Source organism: Castor canadensis, chromosome 2 (assembly GCF_047511655.1).
Source record: "Castor canadensis chromosome 2, mCasCan1.hap1v2, whole genome shotgun sequence".
NCBI classification, from domain to species: domain Eukaryota; kingdom Metazoa; phylum Chordata; class Mammalia; order Rodentia; family Castoridae; genus Castor; species Castor canadensis.
In genome coordinates this window covers 109,120,001-109,145,906 of record NC_133387.1, presented here as the reverse complement: position 1 = coordinate 109,145,906, position 25,906 = coordinate 109,120,001, and the positions used below count along the sequence as shown (strand labels likewise).

At 41.0% G+C, this 25,906-nt stretch overlaps 1 protein-coding gene and 1 pseudogene across 4 annotated transcripts in view; both read left to right on the top strand.

Moving 5' to 3' along the window:
- The window catches only part of Vwc2 (von Willebrand factor C domain containing 2), a 179,402-nt gene that overhangs the window by 83,036 nt on the left and 70,460 nt on the right, over positions 1 to 25,906 (top strand). The window lies entirely within an intron of this gene.
- On the top strand, positions 7,194 to 9,960 carry LOC141417387 (large ribosomal subunit protein uL16-like; annotated as a pseudogene).

The following is a 25,906-nucleotide window of genomic DNA, read 5'->3' as shown; positions in this document are numbered from 1 at the left end:
AAAGAAAGTGAGGGGAAGTTATTATAGGGAAAATAGTGATGCCCCCCACCAGGTGGGATATAAGTTTCAGGTCCTTGTTCAAAGGACTTTTATAAATTCAAATGGCAAATGGTAGGAAAAATCTTAGCGGTCTTTGCAGGGTGAGCTAGGGTGATTGACAAGGTTGATTGACAAGGTCCTGTCATACAACATGGGGTACTCTGCACATGCACTTAAGCTAGCTCTCTGGTATTTTAATTACATGTATGAGATGTGACCAATATTCATGTTTTAAGCAAGGGCTTTTACCTGAGAGGTAATGAGGGTAAGGCTTCCTGTCTTACAATCTACAACTTACAACAGCTAAGGAGAGCATTGGAATGAGATAAGGGGTTTAGCATGAAATGCCCCGGGAAGAAGTTATAGGGTGCTTAAAAGTCCCATGACTACTACTTCTATTTACTAGCTTGCCTCAACTGTGCAGCATGAATGAGCACAGGCTTAAATGATGTGAAGAGGAGGGCCGGAAGGACACCTTCTTGCTTAGATCCCACCCACGGGACAGAAGATTGAAATGCTTGCTCTTATTTGGATGTGTGGAGCAGTGTGCACTAGGAGTTTTTCTGTCTGAATTATGAGCTATAATGCACACAAGTGAAGCTATTTGCTCTGAGGGATTCCAGGTCAAATAACCACAGGTGGGAAGGTACTGACAGTTCCCTATTGACAGAAGAATTCAGCTGAGCTTTGTGGTTTTATTATGAAAGCCAGTATTTGCTGAAATAGCCTAAGATGTTTGCATATTGTGTTTTTGTTTTTTTAAAGTAAGAGAATCAGGCTGAAGCAGGAAGCTGACTGTCAGCTCAAAGTACTGTAGTCAAGCAAAGTAATTTGTTTTTTCAGAGTGGAAAAAGAAATTAAGTGGTTGGTGGAATTTAAGGTAGGGATTTAACATTTGAATGTGGATATGCAATTCTCACTTAAACACATCTGACCAACTGTCCTTTCTTTGGAAACTTCATACCTCAGAACTCTGGTAGGAGTGCATTTTGTATATTTCTAAGAAGCGACATAGAAAAATGTCTGCAGTAGCATGGGCATGCAGCTTTTCTCAGATGGAGACAGATGTTCTATGTGATCCTCAGAGGCCCTGCAGTAAAGATTTACTACATTGCTTGCTTTTGTCTGATTTTTCATCCTATTTGATATCTCTGTTCACACAATTCTTATAATACATAATGAATTAGGGAGACATTTTTCATAGGGCTCTGTTTTTGTAGAAATCGTGTTTGTCTCTTTATTAGTCTATGTTCTGTTGCCATATCTGAAAGTCACATACTGAGTAATTTATAGAGAAGAAAACTTTATTCAGCTCATAGTTCTGAAGGCTAGGAAGTTCAAGATTGGGCAGCCACATATGGTGAGGAACTGTCCACAGAGTCCCAAGGTAGCACAGGGCATCACATGGCAAGATAGAATTTCTTATTTTGGGCCTGTCCTCTTTTTATAAATCAAACTGTTAGGTCTCGACTTGACATCACTTATGCCACCTTAAACTCTGCTTGACCTTAGAGTCAAGCCCAGTCGAGATGGGCTTTCCAAGGGAAACTCTTTTTTCCCAGAACCTGTGCCAGAACATGAGACATAGATCCTTGACTTGCCCCAGCAGTGTCTTATTCTTGCCATCGGTCCATGACTGAAGCATCCTTTTCCCAGCACCTGTACCAGAACTCAAGATCCAATTCCTTGAGTACCTCTAGCAATGGACAATGAACAAGCCACAATGGAAAAACTCCCTCAACCCTTACCAGGTCCTTCCTTTCCTATAAAAGCCCCAGTCTATCAGTGGCAGTGGGCTCTAGCTCTCTTTCTGGAGACCCCCTCCACAATTATCTTCTGAATAAACCTGTGCTGACGGTGGGCCATCTCTTTGCCTAACACAAAGATCCATTGGATCAGGGTGCCCACCCTTATGGTCTCATTCTAACTTAACTGCTTCTCAGAGATCCCACCTTCAAATGTGGCAGTCAGATTGTGTTTCCATTACCTCAGTACCTCACAATGGGGATTAAATTTCAACACCAGTCTTAATGGAAACATTCAGCCTATAGCAGCCTCTCTTAAGTTTTTGAGTAAGGACAACCTGTCCACATGACCAAAACAATTGTTCACATTGTGTGTCACATAAAATTAATAACTCTTATAAGGAGAACATTTTAAATTCAATTCTTTTAAGTAATGTTCTTAGAATTACATCAGTGCTTGGTAAATCTATGATTAATTTTATTGCATATATGTGGATGAAGAAATGGCTATTCTAACACCATAATTCATAGGGAAATACTGTTTTCTGGGAAATAAAAAAGAAATTTAAAAATGTATTACCTGTGTATTTTAACACATTAAAAATTTTTTTTAAATACTTTCTTTTTTTTTATAATCATGCTGGTCAGGGTACATTGTGGCATTTGCAAAAGTTCTTACAATACACCACATATATCATACTTGAATTCACTCCTCTATCATTCTTCTTTTCCCCTTCTCTCCCCATTCCTGGAATAGTGTCAACAGATTACATGTTTAAAAATTTAAATGAGAAGACTTATTTTATTTTTAATTAGACATTTGTTAGGTGTTCAAGTCAGGACAGTTGTTAGGTGGTCAGTCAGGACAGTTGAGAGGAGAACCTCAGAACTCAGAGGTACAAAAGAGAACAAAAGTCTGAAGAAAACTAATATTGGAAAGGGCTACCCTGGGGACTCAGTGACATCACAGCAAACCCACACCCTGTCTGTAGGACACTTCCAGAAAGAGCCCCACCCACCTATGCATCCGTGAACTTCAGAAAGTTCTTATCAGGAATAGTGACACTAACACACTAATTGTCATTAATGTACTGTTGATAAGATGCGACATAATGTGATAACTTATGCATGTCCTATGGTAGTGATGTGTAACAGGAGATTTTGCGATAAAGATAAGTCGTAAGTATAAATTGACCATGTAGCTTAAGTGCCCTCTTTCCATGGTAAGCAGGAATGGGGCCTAAGTTTTGGAAGACCCCCAAATTTTCAATGCTCAGTGATCCTATAAAAAAGAATCATGTTTCACTGTGCTTCCATAGCTGAATAACATAGCTGAATAACATATTTATGGTGCCATCCATTGTCTCTTCTTTTTAAGTTTCTTTCTTACTATAATCAGATGTGGCAAATATTGCAATTCCTATATCAAGCCATACTTAGAAAAATTCAGATTCATAGTCAAGGTTAAAAGGGTTTTTGTGGGGGGTACTAGGGTTTGAACTCAGGGCCTCTACTATTTCAGCCCTTTTTCGCTTTAGTTGTTTTTCAGATAGAATCTTGTGCTTGTTGCTCCAGGATGGCCTTGAACTGTGATCCTCCTACTTATGCTTCCCTTGTAGCTGGGATTGCAAGTATGGGGTCTGGCTAACTTTTTGCTCAGGCTGACCTGAAGCACAGTCCTCCCAATCTCTGCCTTTCAGGAATGCACTACTGTTATGGCAGTGTAGTCAGAGGAGAAACCAAGCGACACTCAGAGGAGTGGAGAACTCAGGTTTTTATTTATTTATTTATTTATTTTTTACGCCAGTGGGCTCAGACGTGTACCTGTGTCTGAGCCCTGAACAAAGGATTCACAAGATATTTAAAAGGTAGTGTAGGGCATCAGGTTACAAAGATGTGCTCAGGTCATGGTGTCCTAACCAGTGAGTTAGATTGTTTAGGTTAATTGGGCTGGTAGTGAGCTACGGACCTAGTGTTGTTTAGATAAGAACAGGAGGGGAGTCCTGCTTTGGGAAGTTTATTTACAAGTGGAGACAAAGAAGGGCAGGAATGGGTGCTTATCTCTGCTTGGTGCCTCTTATCTCGGTCCTGAGCTTTTGCAGGGCTCTAATGGGCAATTCCTCACAGCTCTGTCCGAGGTTACAGCTTTTAATTGACAGTTTACCATGTTTTACAACCCTGTTCCAAGGCTATCTTCCTCTTCACTACCACGTCTGGCTACATCTTAGTTTTCTTTTATTTTAATGGATGAGCCTGATGACTCCAGGTACTTGTAGTTCTAAATGTTTTCATAGCTAAACCATAAGATGTCAACCATAAAATCTCTTTGGTCAGAGATATTAGACCCAAGACACCATTGAGGGAAGAAGAGACACCGCTAAATGAGGCCCAGCAATTTGCTAAGGAAATCTCTTTGGTGGTTCTGTACTGGTGTCATTTCTTATCATTCTGGAGATAAGTTTTCCTTCAGTCATTCCAGCTAGCAATGATCCAACCCAGACCACTCCTTTCTTTATTTCACTAAAGCAACTACTTACGTACAATAAACTCTTCAAAAATGAAAAATGAATGGCTTGATTTCAGCGAGTATAGAAAAGACTTTCTATTTGTAGCATCCCCAATGTAGGTAAAGAGGTGTGGTTTTGGTTATTTTAGTCAATTACTTCCTTCCATACTTACTATAGATGTCACAATGATGTGAGAGTCTATTGGTAGTTGTGGGTCAGACCCCCCCCATCTTATATCAATAAGATGTTGGAAATGGATGAGTATGCAGAGGGAACATCTGGAATATCTTAATATGTTCTGGCAGGCTCAGTTGACTTACCTCAATCCTTAGGATGCTTAAACCCTAAAGAAACAACATGATATTGTCCAAGCAAGGGATGTACTTTTGAAGCCACCTCTTTTCAGCAAGATGGATAACAGATACATTTCACAGAGTACAGTCATATTTTATGAAGCATTTAGATAAAAATACAGTGGGAGGTTTCAAAGATTGATTAGTGAAAAATTTTCAGTGTTCAATACTTTATAGGAGAAATTGTGCATACACACACACACACACACACACACACACATTCGTTCTTCCTTCCTGAATAGATGTTCTTATCCTCTGTCCCTATATAGTAAGTCTGTCTATCTGATAAGACTTTAACTATAAAGATAGGAAACGTACTATGCCATTCTGATGTCTGTCTGACATAGGGAAGTGCTTTCAGTTTTAACTATATTTTATTAAGAATTATAATTTGTCTCTAAAATATCAGCAAGAGAAGTTGGTTTTTGAAAAATGACCTCTGTTTTGTGGGAATGCCTCTCAGTCATAAAAATTCTGAATTTTGTTAGCACCTGTCTTATTTCACAGACAGCTTAGGTATTTTCCTTCGCCATTCTATGTTTCACTGTTCTACATTCTTTTCATAGCTAAACCATAAGATGTCAAGCATTTGCTATTTCTCTAGTGTTGTAAATGCCACAATCACAGGAACTGTTGTTAAAATTTTGAGTTGTATGTGCATGAGCACTGCTTCTATACAAATCTTACATTGTTAGATGGAGACAGTCCTAGAAATTATGGACTCTAATCACTTCCATTTATAAAAAGGGAAATCATGGGACAGAGATGGAGACAGAAGTGACTTGCCCAAGTCATTGGCTACTGTAGGCTTGATCCATGGACCCCAAACCATAGTTTCAAAAGTCACCACTCTGCCAAGCCTTCCTAGTTTAGACTACTATTTCATGACCTATTAATAAGTAGAAATTTATATTCAACAATTGAGTAATGTAGAATAAATATTGCCCAGGGAAGTATTTACAGAATGATCTTAGAAATGAATCATATATATGTGTTAGCTAATCGCTGAGCAAAGCCAACTGTTCCTTAGCACCTTGGCTTGGCTCGTGGAACTGTGCAAACAGGGAGCTTAATCACTTGATGAGACTTCTGAAATGTAAATAACAGGGTGTTTTAAATGGCTTTGAAGGCCAAGAGGTTGGAATTAATGACATCAAATTACTCTCTCTTTATCACCATCTGTATTAATGTCAAAGTATTCCACAACAACATTAGTGATGCCCAAAGTACAGTATGAAATCCATGTTTGACCCAACAGACCTCTCACTACACCTTGAACTCTTCCTCCTTTTAACCACTCCTTTCCCTCCAAAATATGACCCCTAATTCTCATTTTGTGTTCTCACCTTTATGAATCATCATTCAACCGGTTCCATAGCCAAACTGAAAACTCTTAACTGACTATGCCTTCTCCCAATCCCATACACTCAGCTGCCCTCCCCAGTGGAATGAGCCATAAATCCCACATTTGCTACCCTCTCAGCAACTCTCATGATGTTGGCCTCCAGTCTCCCTTTGCTGTCTATCCTCTGCAGCATGGCCAGCTTGATTTTTCTAAGCTCAAACTCTTCTCACATCAATACTTGGTTTCTGTTCTTCCATGATGACCTGTAGCACCAGACACAATACTCAAACTCTTAGTTTCTTGTTCCATCACTTCTATGATGTGGTCACTGCCAGATCTCAGCAATTGCTATTTCCCCGCCAACATGCTGGGCTCCATCCCCAGTTTCCTACTTTGGCTGTGGCCCTGTAATGGTGAGCTCAAGTCAGACAGATGGCTCTGTCCTTCTGTCCTCAGCATACTGTGATGTTATCATTGGCCTATTTGTTTCCTGCACTGAACTGTAAGTACTGTATAAATGTTTTCATCTTGAGATCCACCATGTCTGAATAAGTCCCTGTGTTACATATGGGCTGAATTAATTCACAATTTCTGATGTAGGAATGCATACATTTTCCCTTTTTAATGCATATGTAAATTTCCCCCAGAATCATTTGACAGCCAGAGAAGTAGGTTTCTAATCACTCTGACACCTTGGCAGTTTAGCCTACATGAGGTAAAATATTATGATACAAACATCTGATTGTTTTTCTTTGAAGGAATAATTAGCAGTTTGACAGCTTGCATATGTGAGTTATTCAGTGTGAGGCTGTAAATTTCCTACCTGCATAATTTAACTCTAGCTTTCAGAAGGTCTGTGTTAAAGCCTGCTTGTCTTTGAAAGCGTTGGCTTGTTCTTTGCAGTGTCTTAAAAGAGACAAGCCAGAGAGATGGCCTTGTTTTAAGAATAATAGATCTCATGTATCTATAGATACATTTATGATCATATATTTATATATGATATATATGATCATATATTTATAGATACATTTATGATCATATATATACACACACACATATATATATATAATAAGAAAAAACAAATTCATATTACTGGGTCTATCTGAGGGGACTATAGGAAGAGGGAGAGGTAAAGAAAATGTTAGAGAATGAAAAATATTAAAACCATCTATATATGAATATAATATAATATAATGCACTGTACTGTAAGTTGTTGAACATTAGAGGAATATGGTGATAGAGAATGAGTAAGTAATGGGGGGGTTAATTTGACTAAAGCACGATGTATACCGGTCTGAGTACCAAGGCAAAACCCCCCTTAGACTATCAATGTACACTTTTTAAAAATGAAGGGCAGGAAGGAAAAATAAATCTGTTCCAGGAATGGGTAGCAGTGGAAGGGGTGTGGGCACAAGAAAAGGGGGAATGAGGATGAATATGGTAGATGTGTTTTGTATCCATACATGAAAATAGAAAAATGAAACCTACTGAAATTGTTTGAAGAAGGGGAGGATGGGTGAAGAGAGAAAACAATGGAGGGGGTAAATCTAACTAAGGTATATTATAAGCATGTATGTAACTATCACAGTGTATCCCCCTGTACAACTATTGTATGCTATCAAATAATAAAAAGAAAGAATAATCAATCTTAAAAGGGTCACTGCCAGGATCTAATAATCCTCTGTGGGATGTAACACTAGGAAATTAAATGACTAAACTATAAATCTCATATCTGACTAGAGTCAGATGTGAACTTTGATAAGTTATCTGTCACCTGTAATTCAGTTTTTCCATATTTAAATTGGCATAATAAGGTTATCTGTGTTGTAGAACTCATGCCATGAGGGTCAGATAGCACATGCTGAGATGCCAGGGCACAGATCTTGTCCCTGGTCCTGGACTATTAGAGCTATCATTGTGCCCCTCCTGCAGGCATGCATTTAAAAAAGATGGAGTTTTTGTTACTGGGTATGGTAAGACCAACAGATCATGAGATTATTGCCATTGAAAAAGTAGCTCATGCTTTTTTCTTTCAGCATACCACCTCAGCTCCCGGTATCACCATGGGGTCACTGCCCAGTCCTATGTTACTGGTATTGTAAGAACAGCCATACCCAAAGTCTCACTCCTTCCATGGTGCGCCTGATGCCAAGATCTGCATCTTTGACCTGGGGCAGAAGAAGACAAAAGTGGACAAATTCCCACTTTGTGGCCACATCATGTCTGAGGGATATGAGCAGCTCTCCTCTGAAGCACTGGAGGCTGCCTATATTTGTGCCAACAAGTACATGGTAAAAAGTTGTGGCAAAGACGGCTTTCATATTCGAGTTTGGCTACACCCTTTCCACACAGCAACAAGATATTGTTCTGTGCTGGTGCTTACAGGCTCCAAACAGGTATGCGGAGTGCCTTTGGGAAGCCCTAGGGTACAGTGGTCAAGGTTCACATGGGCCAGATAACCATGCCTATCTGCACCAAGCAGCAGAATAAGGAACATGTGATTGAGGCCCTATATTCAAATTCCCTGGCCACCAGAAGATCCATATCTCAAAGAAGTGGGGCTTTACCAAATTCAGTGCAGATGAATTTGAAGACCTGGTAGCTGAGAAGCTGACCATCCTTGATGGCTGTGGGGTCAAATATACCCCTAATCGTAGTCTCCAGGACAAGTGGCGAGCCCTGCACTCGTGAGGGCTCCCCACTGTGTTGTCCCCTTCCTAATCACCTTAATCCTGCTCAACAGTAAATCATCCTGTCTACTTATAACTTAAAAAAAAAAAAAAGGAAAAGATAGTTCATTCTACTCACAGATCCCACAAGAAAAGTGTTCTCATGGCAGAACACAGGTACCACAGGGTCTGCCAGGAATCAGAGGGAACCAGAGGAAGAGCCACTGGAAGGAAGATGTGGGCAAGGTAAGGCAAGCAAGACTGTGAACTGGCTAGTTGGAATTATTTTAGCAGCCTCGGGGAAAAGGGCTGTCCCTAGTTATCTGGTACTTGGCCCTGGGTGGAGTAAGGGCAGGTGAAGAGTGACCCAGAGTGACAACCCCATGGGATGGTAGATGGGAGTTGATTATTCTCTCTAGAAATGGGCTAATCCTAGCCAGCCAGTCCCTCTACACCAGCAAGGTGCCAGATGTCACAGCATCAGAATACAAAAAATATGAACTGGAGGAGTGGCTCAAGTGGTAGAACACCTGTCTAGCAAGCATGAGGCCCTACATTCAAACCCCAGTACTGCCTGAAAAAGAAAAAGGAAATAGAAAAGAATACAGAAAAATAAAAGGCAAGTAGTAAAGAATGTCACTGTGCATGGGCCTCTTCTGGGGATGTCAGTCAAGGTCAGAAAGGAGGTTCCCTTTTGTGTGTGGGGTGCCTTGCCTGGCCAATTGGTTCTGGGGAGGCTAGAAGACAGAGAACAAGGGCTTGAAGGGTGCAGGAAATGTACACTGTGGTGTGTGTGTCTTGGTAGCAGACCATGACCTAGCACTAGTTGCCGAGGTTGTGTGCTGTCCCCTGCCACCACTCAGGGCCTCCCTCCCATGATGGAATCTTTTCAGGATCCACTCCCCTTCCATGTGGTCAACTCAAAGTCCTGTTCTCCACTGATAGGACAAAGCAAAAGGAGGCCTGAGAACCCTAGGAGTGTGTTTTCCACTGATAAGACAAAGCAGGAGGAAGCCTGAGGACCCTAGGAGTGGGACCAGGTACTCTGAACAAACACCCCAGAACACATTTGTACCCTCTAGACCACACCGCCTGACCCAGCATCACATGTGGTCAGGGGATAATTAGTGCCTAGTGGACTCAGTAGTTGAACTATGTTCTCATTCTCTACTTGCTTTCAGAAGCCATCTTCTTCTTTTTTCTTACTTGTAAAATCTTGCCAGAAATACATGCAGATAGTCCCCCACATCCATGAATTCTGCATTTCGAGATTCAATCAGTCAATCAACCATGGATGGAAAAGGTTTGGAAAAAAAATCATGTCTGTACTGAACATGTACAGTCTTTTTTGCTTGCCATTTTTGTGTAAACAACACAATGTAATAGGATTTGCATTGTATTGGGTATTATAAGTAAGCTAGAGATGATATCAAGTATATGAAAAGGAACTAAGGGAAAATGAAGAAAATTAGAGGAAATGAATCAATTGGGGCTATAATACATATATACATAGAAATATCACAAGGAAACTCCCTGTATAGCTACCTTTATTTCAAACAAGCAAAATGTCAGTTTTTTCTCTTTTTTTTTCTACAAAATTGGAGACCAGGAAGGAAGAACAGGTCCTGCTCAGGGGGAGGGGATGGTACCTGTGGGAGGGGAAGAGAAAGTAGGAAAAGGGTGAAGGAGGGTGAATATGGTGCAAAAAATGTGTACACATGTATGTAAATGCAAAAATGATACATGGTGAAACTGTTCCAGGAATGGGGGAGGAATGGAGGAGGGGAAAAAGGAGAATGGTGGAGGGGGTGAATTCAACTGTGATATATTTGATACACTGTAAGAACTCCTGTAAATGCCACAATGTAGCCCCACCCAGAACAACAATAAAAAAAGGACAAAGGTCACATTTCCCACACACACCTCCCCACCCCCTACCCCCAACCAAAAGAAAAAGTATATGAAAAGATGTCCCTAGGTTGCATGCAAACACAGTCATTTTATATTAGGGGCTTGAGCATGCACCAAGTGTGTTTTCCACAGGGAATTCTGGAAGTAATCCCCCAGAACAACTGTATGTCTATGAGTCAGTAACTGTCACTTCCCATTTCCTCAAACCTTGTATGTTCAAATCTTCTATAGAGTAGACACGTTTGTGTTTTGAATGTCAGTGATGTTAATTGATACATTGGTAATTGTGCTTTGGTCCTTACATGATTTTTCATGCTTCGAATTAAAAACATTAAAATACATCATCAATAAAATGATTATGTCTTGTTTAGAGCAGTATATCAGAAAGGAATCTAGACAAAAAATACAACTCTACTGTTTTGGGAATTTCTTAGGTTCCATCTCTCTATAATAATGTGTAAATTTCTCTAAAATTTGGAAAACATGTGTTGATTATATCTGATGTTTAAAGTAGCCATGTGTATATATTGCTTTACACATATAAACAGGATGAAGCTTTGCAATTTCTTGTCTTACTGTACTGGGTTTTGAATTTCTCAGATTTTGGCTTAGCTCATACTCCACGATCCCAGGCAGGACTCATGCTGGTTTTCAGGAAGCCAGACATAGGTACCTATCTCACTAGAAAAAAAAAATGTTCAAAAGTCATTCATTAGACTCACTGGGCAGGAGGATCCTGGAATTTGAATGGCCAAGGAGGGAGCTTTTGTTTGCAGTGTGCAGCCTCTGCCCCAAGGCTCTGAAAACCAGTCCTGTAGCTGAGCTCGGAGCCCAGGTCTGGATGTGGCTGTCTTTCTCAAGTGCACCTTCTGTGTGACCCATAACCATGTGTGCCTCTGCCACGAGCAAAGTTCAGCCCTTATAAACACACACCGTGCTTCCTATTGTTTCTTCATAACCAAGTGAGAATCTGAGAATCTGAGCCGTTAGGAGTTTAGTTTATCTTTGCCATGTGGGAACTGCCTGCTTATTTCAGGGAGAGTGCAGATTTTAGCAGAAGTGTGGGGGATGGGCAATCAGCCAGTATCAGTATGCTGTGTTCTCTGAGTCTAGCTCACTAAATGGGCTCCTGTTCTAACTGAATCTTAAGGGAGTATCATTTCTCATTCTCTAAACCATGAAGGCATTGAGAGGATTCTGAGAAGACTGAGCACAGTACCACAGCATGGAATTAAGGAGGACTAAGCATAGTAACATGGCACAGCGCACATGAAGACTAGCCCTGTACCACCACACAAGTGTGCAGGGAGACTGCGCAGAGAACCACAACATGGTACACAGAAAGGCCAACATAGAACAAAAGTGCCCAGACCCGTGGGGTTTCTGCTCCCATATGGCTCTATGGGCTCCTCCCCACTTCCAATGACTCTTAGCCAGTGAGGACATATGACATCCTCATTTCGTGTAGGTCACTTCTGAGGACCTGGGATGAAGTTCTGATTTCTGAAACTTAGAAATTTCAGAATTCTGGGAGCTGGACAGAGATCAGCAGGCACTGTAGCAGCTAGGACTGCTTCCTGGGGAGTGAGTCATCAAGCCAGGCGCTGGTCTCTGTGCCCTGCAGTCACTGCCTTATCTCTGACTTTCACCAGCTTAGCTGGGCCAAACACCCAGCCTCAGTAGTTCTTCCTTTTCCAGATGAATCACCTGGGGGATTCAGGGTCATGGCAGCCTGGTCCTATGGTTTTGTTCTCTGAGGGCAAAGGATACATGTGCTGTTGACCTTGAGTGGTAGTTAAAAGAAGAGGCCAACCAAGCCAAGGTCTGTGGCTCTTCTTGATGTGTTTGCTCAGTCACTGCTATTTGGCACTTGCTGGACGTATGATATGGTAGCCTAGCACTTTAGCGAGATGGATAAAATCCCATCTCAAAACCAAACCTTTATAATTATCTTAACATTGAGATACAGAAGGGCTGAGGATCACTGATGATGAGATAACACTGTTAGTGACTGTTACTACTGTTATGGCTTTTTGAGAAATGATCATTGTGTTGTGTAAGAAGTGATGGGGTGGCTTAAGGGTGATGTGTTTCACCTCCCCTCTTTGGTGGCGCCTGCTACCCAAGTGTGAGTGGAGTGGGACAGTCCTTGCTCCTAGAGGTTGACATCTGCAGGGATTTATGGGTCTCTGTATTTAACTTCTTCTAAAGCCTGGCCCCTCCCTTGGCCCTCAAACTCCTAGGTTAAGGACTATTTAGCCATTACTTGGACTGAAGCTCCATCTAGTGTGTATGTCCTTAAACTACAGATTCAGGTGGAAGACAGCATCTGAAAACCTATAGCCTCTGTGGACTTGAGCAACAGGAAAGAATGACCAACAACAGACTTACTTTGATCCAGCACCCTTGTCTCCCCCCCTCCCCCGCTTCACTCCACATTAAAACAACAGCGGCAGTAACAAAGGGCAACCTCAGGAATTCAGCCCAACCCAAGTCATACTCCAGGCTTGACTGCTAGGCTAGGGCTGTGGATCCCAGATGAATTCTCTGAATAGCAGCTAGGGAATGGCCTTGGCATTGGCTCCAGACCCTTCACGGCCAGGCTTGTACTAGGTACAGAGTAGGGTATTCTATAGGGCAGGCCTTACCCTAGGTGACAACAAGGTTCCCCCAGGAGCTTGTGGTTGGCCACTGGCTGCCAGCTCCTGCCCTCAGAGGTGCCATCTTGTCCCACCCTAGGGCTGTGGGAGTCATACTCAGAATCCAAATTGGCCCTAGGAAATGATGATGTTGACCTATCAGCTTTGTGTCAGGAGCTTTGCGGGGCCCAAATCCAGGCTGTGCCCTCAGGTATCTTGCTCAGCTCAGATTCCTTATTTTAAAGTACAAAAATGCATATATTCCTCAGTAAACTTTTTTTTATTCATAAGTGCATACAATGTTTGGGTCATTTCTCCCCCATTCTCCCACCCCATTGTTTGCGCCCCCTGCCCCACCCTCTTCCCCCTAACCCCCTCAGTACCTGGCAGAAACTATTTTGCTCTTATCTCTAATTTTGTTGAAGAGAGAGTATAAGCAATAATAGGAAGGACCAAGGGTTTTTCTAGTTAAGATAAGGATAGCTGTACAGGGAGTTGACTCACATTAATTTCTTGTGCATGTGTTTTACCTTCTAGGTTAATTCTTCTTGATCTAACCTTTTCTCTAGTTCCTGGTCCCCTTTTCCTATTGGCCTCTGTTGCTTTTAAGTTATCTGCTTTAGTTTCTGTGCATTCAGGGCAACAAATGCTAACTAATTTTTTTGGTGTCTTACCTATCCTCATATCTCCCTTGTGTGCTTTCGCTTTTATATTGTGATCAAAGTTCAATCACCTTGTTGTGTTTGCCCTTGATCTAATGTCCGCATATGAGGGAGAACATACGATTTTTAGTCTTTTGGGCCAGGCTAACCTCACTCAGAATGATGTTTTCCAATTCCATCCATTTACCAGAGAATAACATTTCGTTCTTCTTCATGGCTGTATAAAATTCCATTGTGTATAAATACCACATTTTCTTGATCCATTCATCAGTGGTGGGGCATCTTGGCTGTTTCTGTAACTTGGCTATTGAGAATAGTGCTGCAATAAACATGGGTGTGCAGGTGCCTCTGGGGTAACCTGTGTCACAGTCTTTTGGGTATATCCCCAAGAGTGGTATTGCTGGATCAAATGGTAGATCAATGTCTAGCTTTTTAAGTAGCCTCCAAATTTTTTTCCAGAGTGGTTGTACTAGTTTACATTCCCACCAACAGTGTAAGAGGGTTCCTTTTTCCCGCATCCTCGCCAACACCTGTTGTTAGTGGTGTTGCTAATGATGGCTATTCTAACAGGGGTGAGGTGGAATCTTAGTGTGGTTTTAATTTGCATTTCCTTTATTGCTAGAGATGGTGAGCATTTTCTCATGTGGTTTTTTTGGCCATTTGAATTTCTTCTTTTGAGAAAGTTCTGTTTAGTTCACTTGCCCATTTCTTTACTGGTTCATTAATTTTGGGAGAATTTAGTTTTTTAAGTTCCCTATATATTTTGTTATCAGTCCTTTGTCTGATGTGTAGCTGGCAAGTATTTTCTCCCACTCTGTGGGTGTTCTCTTCAGTTTAGAGACCATTTCTTTTGTTGAGCAGAAGCTTTTTAGTTTTATGAAGTCCCATTTATCTATGCTATCTCTTAGTTGCTGTGCTGCTGGGGTTCCATTGAGAAAGTTCTTACCTATATCTATTAATTCCAGAGTATTTCCTACTCTTTCCTGTATCAGCTTTAGAGTTTGGGGTCTGATATTAAGATCCTTGATCCATTTTGAGTTACTATTGGTATAGGATGATATACATGGATCTAGTTTCAGTTTTTTGCAGACTGCTAACCAGTTTTCCCAGCAGTTTTTGTTGAAGATGCTGTCTTTTCTCCATCATATATTTTTAGCGCCTTGTCAAAGACAAGTTGGTTATAGTTGTGTGGCTTTATATCTGGGTCCTCTATTCTGTTCCACTGGTCTTCATGTCTGTTTTTGTGCCAGTACCATGCTGTTTTTATTGTTATTGCTTTGTAATATAGTTTGAAGTCGGGTATCGTGATACCTCCAGCATTGTTCTTTTGACTTAGTATTGCCTTGGCTATTCGTGGTCTTTTGCGTTTCCATATGAATTTAACGGTAGATTTTTCAGTCTCTCAGGGCACCCCACTCTCTTTGCTACATGTCTTTTTTGTTGTTATTGCTTATTATTCAGTTTTTTTTCCTTTTTTCCCTGGGTAGGGGTTGGTCTGTCCAGGAGGGCTATGCTGACCTGGCCCAGGTTTATCTGTGGAAGTACCACATGCCCCTTAGCTCACCTTGTGGTCTGCGTCTTCCCAAGCCGTCTGGGTGCTGCCATCTGGTGGTGGCGTGGGAGCCCTCCTTCTTTCTCCATTTAACATAAAGTGGAGATGCTATGCACAGGCTGGAGGTGTGGAGGGGTCAAAGTTTTGCCTCTTCTCGGTGGTTTTTCCGTAAGGTGTATCTCCAGTGTCTCTACAAGATTTTACTTTAAGAGGCATGCTTTCTGCTTCCTTCCTTTAGCTGACATCTTGGAATCTCCTCTCAGTAAACTTGTGAATATTAAAATAAATGGGATGTGTATGTGAGAAGTTTCTTTTTTGAAATTTTTTCTTTTCTTTTCTTTTTGTGGGACTAGAGTTTGAACTCCATGGTTTGTGCTCACAAAGCAGGTATACTACCACTTGAGCCACACCTCCCATCCATTTTGCTGTTGTTATTTTGGAGATGGGATTTCCAGGAACTATTTGCCAAGGGTAGCCTCAATCTGCAATAGTCCTGATCTCAACCTCCTAAGTAGATAGGATTTACAGGCATTACCCACTTGTTGGTATACTAATAGATGTTAAGTAGTAAGCCACCAGCACTCAATTCACCTTAGGTTCTTATTAAATAATGTAATTGTCATATTTCTTAGTCCATAAGAGACACTCTCTGCTTTCTTTCATGTTATTGTCTCAGAACTTGGAATGCATTTTGCAATCAATGATTGAGGGGCACATTAGATTAGAATTTACTGACAGTATATTTTCTTCTTAATGATATTTAATGATCTTTCTTATCATCACTGACAGCTTGAGATTCAGTTTGACACCATGATGCTTGTTGTTAGATGCAAATTATGACGAGGAATTGGTAAATATTTCTGAGTGGGAGTTGAATATTCAGAAAGTGAGCTTCAACTACACTCTCTGGGATCAGTCAGATCCCAGACAGACAGGTAGGCCTACCTGCTTCCAGAGTGAACCAGTACAGGCCTCCAGGGAAGAGGAAGGAATGCTTGGACTAGTGGAGTGGGGGAAGGACAGAGAGGAGACTATCTGGGCATTAGAGAGACTATGCCCCTTTATATCAGGACAAGTCTCATGCTTGGTGCTGTAGCAGAAGGTGACAGTTTTTCAAAACAATGTCTGGGGGATGCTGAATAGTGAATGAGGCTAACACTAATCTCCTGGGGGTGGGCTCAGTCCTTGCCTCCAGGGCTCCTGCCTCCCTGGCAGTGTGGCCTCTCCAGTTGCTCTCTGATAGCCAAGTGCCCTGTGGTACATATTAATTCCCAGAGTGCCTGGGCAAGCTTGCGCACCTAGGTTCCTGCCTTAAGGAGGGATTTGGTGAGAAGGAAAGAGAAAAATGTGGGCGAGTAGGAAGAAAGTCCACTCTTGGTTCTTGCAAATCAAGTGAGAGTAACTAAGCCCTTCAGAGTGCTGCTGTGAGCAGTGGTTGTGGTCCAGTCTTTGTGCAATCCAATGGAAAATGCTTAACTTGATTTATTTTGATGTATCCATCTAACTTTCCAGACTGCTTCCTGTCTCCACAAGCACCACCCAACTGAGAGGCAAGGTATAAGATCATTCAAGTCAAGGCCAGGCTTCTATTCCTGGTTCATTCCAGGCTTTATCAAGGTATATTTGATATACAAAAATAAGGTACACAACTAGGTGAGTTTGGATATATGTGTACACTAACATTGCCATCACCACAATCCAGCTGATAAACATCCATCACCTCTATGACTTTCCTTGTGTCCTGCCATCACCACAATCCAGCTGATAAACATCCATCACCTTTATGACTTTCCTTGTGTCCCTTTGGTATTTGCTTGTTTTGTTGTGTTGTGGTAGATAGACTTATCATAAGACAAACACTAACGTGCACAGTCCTGTATTGTTGACTTTAGACAATGTTACTAGCAGTAGGGTTACCAGCTGAGTGGTCTAAGAAGACACTAGCCCAGAAGATCCCAAGTTCTTGTGTCACCTGAACAGAGAACTGGACAGAGACACAGATTGCAAAACAGTAGCAAAAACTTATTAAAAGAAAAGAAAGAGTAAGAAGTGCCTCAAGAGAAAAAGTGGTGGGCCCCTGCCAGGTGGTACAGAAGAATTGATCTCTTTGTTTAAGCCTAATGTATAAAGTATAAGGTGTGGAAAAATCTGGGCATTCCTTAGGGAGTGGCTGGCAGGTATAATTAGCACAATCTTATCACAAAACAAGGGGTGTTCTGCACATGTGCTTATGTTAATTTGTAGCCTTTAATTGTACTTAGGAGATTCAAACAATATTCAGAGGGGGCAGACCTTTTTTTTTTTTTTAAATCAGGCATACCAACTCAGAAGCACCCCTTTGGATAGACAGTGTCTTGCAAAGATATTTATGACTACCAAGATATTTACAACTTAGAGGGGATTTATTGCCCTAGAGATGGCTCACGGTGGTGCTGGGGGAGTAGTGAAAACGTCTAGCATGAGGATATCTGTTTGCTTAAGAGAAAGGCATCCCATAGCAGGTTATTTTTTTATTGTTAGCTGGCCTCAGTAGTAATAGTAACAACAGTTCTCTAGAACTTACTCTTGTGAACTAAAACTTTATGTACATTCAGCAACTTCCCATTCCCTTCTCTCAGCCCCTGGTAACACTTACCCTATCCTCTGGTTCTGTGAGTTTGACTGTTTTTAGAGTCCTCATAAAAATGTAATCATGTAGTATTTGTCCTCACGTGACAGGCTTTTTTCATTCACATGTTCATTGTCCCTCCATGTTGTCACAAATGGCAAAATTTCCTTCTTTTTTTTTTTTAAGTCTAAATAGTATTCAGTTGTAGGCATGTATGTTTTCTTCACCCATGGACAGTTGGGTTGTTTCCATCACTTAGATATTGTGAATAAAGCTGCAGGGAACATGAGGGTGCACACATTTCTAAAGAAAATGCTACAAATGACCAACAGACACAGGAAAAAGTGCTCAACATTGCTAATCATCAGGAAATGCAAATCAAAATTCTAGTGAGATATACTGCTAACCATTAGCATAGCTTTTATCAAAAAAAATCAAAAGCTAATTAGTGATAGAAGCATACAGATGAAAAAAAATCACTGAACAGTGTTGTTGGGAATATAAAATGGTGTGGCTGCTGCAGAGAAGAGTATAGAAATTGCTCAAAACTTAAAACTAAAGCTACCACGTGATCGGCATACCTTCTTCTGTGTACTAGCTTTGAAAAAGTGGAATCAGGGTCACATTGCTTTAAGCCATGATTCTCAGTCGGAGACTGAGAAATGTAGTGGTCTTCTGTGTTTCCAGAGGGCTTTTGTTTGGTATCCAGCACCCAGCAGCGAGTCTACACTGGCTTCCCAGAAATTTCTACTTCTTTCTCCTTAGACCTCTGCGGTTCTCCTACAATCTCGTCATCAGTGAAAATCAGGAAGAGCTGATGTCTTTATTCTTGATTTATTTTATGAGCAAGAAATTAATTATTAACAAAAGCAGCTTTGCATGATAGATAATAGTGATGAATTTGGGCACTGGTGGCTCACGCCTGTCATCCTAGTTACTTGGAAGACTGAGATTGGGAGGTTTTTGATTCCAGGCCAGCCCAGGTAGAAAGTTCACAAGACCGCATCTCAACAGAAAACAGCTGGGCAAGGTGGCACACACCTGTCATCCCAACAGTAGCAAGAAGAATAAAATAGGATTGCAGTCCAGGACAGACTGAACAAAAAACAAATCCTTATCTTCAAAATAAACAGAGCAAAAAGGGGTCGAGGTATAGCTCAAGTGGTAGAGTACCTGCCTACCAAGTGTAAAGCCCTAAGTTCAACTCCCAGTACTGCAAAAAAAATAGTGATGACCACTGACCAGGCCAGGTTACCACTTCTAGGAAGAGGAACTCTTTGATCTCTGGCCATCCTGAGTGTCAGTGAGAATATTGTGTTGAGCAATGCAAACCATGTGCAGGGCTGAGGTGTAGCGCAGCGGTAGCGTGCTTGCCTAACATGCATAAGTCTCTGGGTTCAATCCCTACCACAGCAAGAAAGTAGAAATGCAAACCATGTGCAGAAATTTTACCTTAATAATAATGCTGTCTGGCACTATCAACATGACCCACCCACAGGTTTTAGAACACTTCCACATGTGGAATTTTTTTTTTATTCATATGTGCATGCAATGTTTGGGTCATTTCTCCCCCCACCCCCTCCATTACCCACCCCTGGAATTTTTTAAATCTGTATTATACCCTGTGAAGCAGAGAGTTTGACAGATTTGTTGCCATTTCACCACTGGAAACTGGTTCAGAAATACTGAGTGAAAACAAAATAATACCTGCTAACGTAGGTCTTTCAGATCTTAGGACAATGCTCTCAGATCTTCCTTTAAAAATTTATTATAGAATATTTCATCCTTGCAAAGAAATGTATAACATATGCAGGTGAAATAAAAACAAATTGAGCATGTATGAACTGGTAAACTTATGAAGAAGATGAAAAAACATGAGGAAGAAGGGAAAGAAAAAGAATGACAGCACATCAACGATATCGTAAAACATCACATCTGTGCAGGTAGAGGATATAAGGATGTGTACTGAAAGCTGTTGAAAAATGGGGGGTGGGAGGGAAGGGGTAAGAGAGAGCAATGGGAGGGGTTGAATGGACCAAAGTAAAGTAGACTCACAGCAGGGACACATTGAGAATCCCCTTTGAACACTGACTTAAATATTAATAAGGAAAAACAGGACTGTAAAATAGGTACAGTATGTGGGGGGGTACTTTGGGGAGGGGGAAGAATGAATGAAGGAGATGAAGGTGAGGGAATATGGTGAATGGACTTCATATACTTATATGAAATAGAACAAAGAAACCTCTTGCAATTGCTTTAAGTGGAGCGGGGAGGTGGTCGAGGGAGAGACACTGTGGGAGTGATCTAATCAATGTACAATATAAGCCTGATTGAAATTGTCACAGTGAATCCCCCCTGTACAACAAATAAATCCTAATAAAAATTTAATAAAGACAGCAAACTTCTTGAAGTCATTCCTCCAGGAGGAAACATGCCAATTTTTACATTTATTATGCATTCATTTTTAGTTTTGTTACTTGAATAGGCATTCTATAAAATATTGTATTTAGGGTTTGGGGGTTAGCTCAATGGTAGAGTGCCTGCTATGGTTTTGGGATATGTCCTTCAAAGGCCCATGTATTAAGACTTGGTCCCCAGCCTGTGGCAATACTGGGAGGTGGTAGAACCTGAAGAAGTGGGACCTATTAGAAGTAATTTAGGTCACTTTTCCTCTTTAGGGAGATATTGAGACTCCAATCCCATCTTTTTACTTCCTCACTGCTATGAGGTCAGCAGCTTCTAATGCCACATACTCTCTGCCATGGTGTTCTCCTCACCAAGTGTGCAAAGGCCATGGAACCATGCTACCATGGACTACAATCCCTGAAACTGAGCAAAAATAAGCCTTTCCTCTCAAAGCTGTTTATCTCAAGTATTTTGTCACAGAGATTGAAAACTAATGCAATGCACAAGGCTCTGAGATCAGTGTGTGTGTGTGTGTGTGTGTGTGTGTGTGTGTGTGTGTGTGTATTTTTATCCTCTTCAACTTCAAACAAAGGATGGGGGATTATCTTGAAACTGTTGATTGACATAGTTATATCGCCATTTTAATATTATGTCATCAAAGACATGAGGATAGGGTATTTTTCTGCTTACTCGTGTCCTTTCTAATTTCTTTAAACAATGTCTTCACATTTTCAATACGCAAGTCTTTTGCTTCATTGGTTCAGTTTATTCTTTGGTAATTTGTTCTTTTAGCTACAGATGAAAATGAACTTACTCAGATTCATCTTCAGATTATCCATCCCTGGTATACAGAAACACAGTTGACTTTTATGGTTGATTTTGTAACTTGAAACTCTTCAGTGGTTAGCCCTAATTGTTTCTTACAGATTCTTTGGGATTTTGTGCACACAGAATCATACTACCTGTGAATAGAGGTAGTTTTACTCCTTCCCTTCAAATTTAATTGTCTTTATTTTATTTCCTTGCCTGCTTGTTACAATTTTCAATTCAATGTTGAAGAGCAGTGGTGAAAATGGATATGTTTATCTTAATCATTTCACTAACTCACCATTGGGTAGATTAGCAGTCGATTTTCCATGACAGCCCTTTATCATGTGAGAGTTCCCATCTACCCCTTCTGGTCTCATGTTGTTGAAGTTATTGTTTTGTTTTTTTTAATGATAAACCAATATTGGATATTGCCAATGCTTTTTCTGCATCAATCAAGACGACCATGGGTTTTTGCCCTTCATTTCTGTTAATGTGGTGTATTACATCTCATTGATTTTTGTATATCATACCATCCTTGCATTCGGGAACAAATACAATTTTGTCATGATATATAATCATTTTAATATGCTGTTAGACTCAATTTGATAATATTTTATTCAGGATTATTGTATCTATTTCATTAGGAATGTTTAGCTTTCTTATAATGTCTTTATCTAGCTTTGGTATCAGTGAAATAATGCTGGCCTCTTAAAATGATAGGAAATGTCCCCTTTCCTTACATTATATGGACAAGTTTGAGAAAGAATTGTGCTAATCACTCTTTAAAGTTTTGATAACATTCACCAGTGAAACTTTCTGGCCTTGAACTTTTCTTTCTTTGTGAGATTTTTGCATTCTTTTGAGTCAGTTGAGGTAATATGTATTTCTAAGAATTTGTTAATAGTAATCAGATGTAATACTTTTTATTCCTATGTGTTCCCACTTTTATTTCTGATTTTGGTAATTTGTACCCTATCTCTCCTTTTTGAGGGGAGCACTGGGGTTAGAACCCATGGCTTCATGCTTGCTAGGCCGGCATTCTACCACTTAAGCCATACCTCCAAACTTTTTTGCTCTGCTTATTTTAGAGAGAGGGTTTGCTTTTCACATAGGCCAATCTGGACCATCATCTTCCTATATTATGTTTCCTGCCCTGGCTGGGATGACAGATGAACACCACCATGCTCAGCTATTGGTTGAGATGGAGTCCCATGAACTTTATCCCCTCTAGGCTGGTCTGGAACCACAGTCCTCCCAATCTCAGCCTCCTAAGTAGCTAGGATTACAGGTTTCAGCCACTGGCATCCAGCTGTTTCTTATCTTTTTTGATCTTGACCATTCTAGTTAAAGTTTCAATTTTGGTAAACTTTACAAAGTCCCAACTTATAACTCTGTCAGTTTTCTCATTTTCTGTTCTCTATTTTGTTCATCTCTGCTCTAATCTTTATCATTTCCTTCTTCCTGCTGGCTTTGGGTTTAGTGTACATTTTTATAGTGTACTTTTTTGTATTGGTTCATCTTTATAGTATACTTTTTTAATACAAGTTCATTTAGGTGTACAGTTATTAAGAGTCTCTTTTCTTTTGTAATTGTTTGTAGCCATAGATTTCCTCTTAGTTTTCCTATAAGTATTGGCATGTTGTGCTCTCATTTTTTCCATTAACATATTTTGCCCAACAAATGGGTGCTTGACTATTATAATGTGGCAAAAATTGGAAATCAGGTTTCCATCCTCCACAGATACACTGTGCTTTTCCTTGTGGTTGTTGAAGGCTATGGCAGTTGATTTGCTCAGTGACTTTGTCTCAAATATTTTTTCAGGCTACCCTTCTTGTCATCCATATCACTGAAGTGCCTGTTTCTTAGCTTTTCTTCAGTTGGTGTTTTGATAAAGATTTTCTTGAATGCCAGGAGAGAGAAGGTGGAATGAAGAGAGGAAGAAAAGAGAAAGAGGGGAAGAAAGGGAAGAAGAAGAAAAAGAAGATAAAGCAGAGAAGACAGAGGAGAAGGGAGGGGGAAGGGAGGAGAAGAGAGAGGAGGAGAAGGAAGGAGGGAGGAGGCCTTCTTCCAGTCTCTGCAGACTGGGGTTGTGGGAAGAACGTCGGACCAGCGAGAACAAGACTCAAACCCAGGTGGCTGGAGGAAAGGAAGATTTATTACGCTAGCAGGCCAGCACCCTGGATCTCTCCAAAAATGTCACTGGCTCAAGGCTGCGGGGGTTTTTATGCCTCAGAATGCAGAATGCGGAAGCAAGCCTCTTGCTAGGAGGTTACAACATATCATACCAGCACAAGGTTACAACTTACCACACTAGCACAAGGTTACAGCATACAACACTAGCACATCTGTGAAACCGGGGCGGCTGGGGGAGGGAGCTTGCGTTCAGATCTTTCCCCTGGGTTTCTTTACCACTGACTCTGTGCTGAGAGCCTCCTTCAACAATCACCTAGGCTTCCACTGGAACTAGGGACCAGCCCAGTATGAAAGCATAGGGTCTGCTCAGGTTGTGTTTGGCCATGTATGTTTCCTTGGTTGTGGACATAGCTGTCAATATTCCCCCCATGCAGCCAGGTGCTTTTGAATACCCTAACGTCCCAAAGAAACTTTGCAGGTTCTTCCTTCCTCACTGTGAGTGGTCAGTCTGCTGCTTATTTCAACATTCATCCTTTGGCTCAGCTGGCTGCAGCTTATTTAAATGTCTTGAAGTGTTTTCAAGCAATGTCCACTGCTTGTCCACACTGAGTGGATGCTGAGTTAGGCAAAACAGAGGCAAAGCCTTGTGTTGGTGATTCAGACAGTTTGAAACAGACATGCTAATTTGCTGATACTGTCTGCTTCTTTCTGAACCTGGACCTAAATTCCATGGTGAGAGTATGGGCCACAGTGTTTTAAGACTGCTGAGCTGAGGCAGGCTGAAGCAAGGGCAAATAAAATGCCTCAGTGCTTTCCTTACACTTTGAAGTTGCTTTTTCTTGATTGGGTGGTTGTATGGATGTTTTAACCTTTTCCACATTTCTAACACAGTTGGTTCTGACAGTTCCTGCTTGCTTTTCAGTGTCTGTGGAGAGGAGGGGAGGTTGGAGTTGTACATTCTTTTATTTATTTTTTTTGGAATCTTTCTACATTTACTCTTTAAAAAGTTATATTTTTGTAATCAATCTTAAATGGCGTATTTTCGAATTGAAGTTTGCTACGTAGAAATGTGATTGAGTCAATATGCATATTGACTTTATAAGAATGTGACCTTCAGGAAGAGGGAGTTATTTTTAGTGTGGTCCATGGGTAAGGACAGAAACCTTTCTGATGGGTGGTGATTAGTCAGCGGGGCTTGGAAATTACATTGCTTTGGATCAAACCATAGATTTTATCACAACTATTTTGTTGTCTTCCATAGATATGTAAATTTTTACCCTAAGTTTTCTCAGTGCAAAGGGGTGATAACATGAGTACTGTTATCAGGTGTTTTTGGCCACATAAGAAATCCTTACAAAACTTATAGCACAAGCAACAATTATTTTATTAAGCTCATGACTCTGTAGGTGCTGGGATCCCTATGCTGGTGGGGGCTTCTCATCACATGACCCCTCATCCTCCAAGAAGCCCATGGTGCTTCATGATCGGGCTTTAAGGTTCCCATAAGCAGCACGAGAGCAAATCATTTTAAAGACTCTGTTCATGTGTGCACAACTGTATTGTCCCATTGTCCAAAGCAAGCCACAAGTCAACTTGTGAGTCTTATCAGTGTGATACCACTAGTGAGTGGTTCAATGATGCACATATGAACACGGGGGAGGGTCCCTTGTGACCCAGTCCAGGCCAGTTCACTCTCTAGCGCCAATGATCAGATCACCTTCAACATGCAAGATATACCCTCTCCCTCCCAGTGCCCCAGAACTCTCATCCCATAGGACATTAGTCTCAAAATCCAGACATCTTTCTATATTGGCAGCAATTCATGGTGCAGTGGGACAAGACCCTTAAAATTCTTAGATGCCCTGTTGTCTAGTTGAAAGACTCTGCATTCAGTGAGGTACCATTTTAGGTGGCCTTTAATTTTAGATGGTGCCATTTTGTTAAGTTTTAATAAAAGATCTTACAGCCAACTGAGTAAGTTGTAAAGAAGAGAGGCTTATTTTGTTTATGGTTCTGGTCCAAGGTTGAGAAGACACATCTAGTAATGGCCTTCTTGCTGGCCGAGTCCTAAGTTGGTGCCGGGGTTCATATCATGAGAGACAAGGAGCTCAAAGGATCCATGGTCCAACTGGCTTTCATAGCAGATCCACTTTTGAGGTAACTCATTAACCTATTAATCTACTAATGTGTTAATCACATGAATGGATCAGTCCAGTCATGATGGCAGAGCCCTAATCATCTCTTAAATGTCCCACCTAGACCCATCTCTCAATGTGTCACAACTGCCACCAAATTTCAACATGAGTTTTAGAAGACACACACCATATTCAAACCAGAGCACAGCCATACCTTGTTTTTATTATTTTCGCTAAGACCATTTTATTCCTTGATAATCTGATGCCAGGTGGAACGATTAGAAATGCAGAAGGGTTTCATTCTTCTACCTAGCAAGTCCTGGCTCAGCCACATTTCTCTAAATTCTGCTGCTGAGCCAAACAGCTCCTCCTCTGCTTATCTCTCTCTTGCC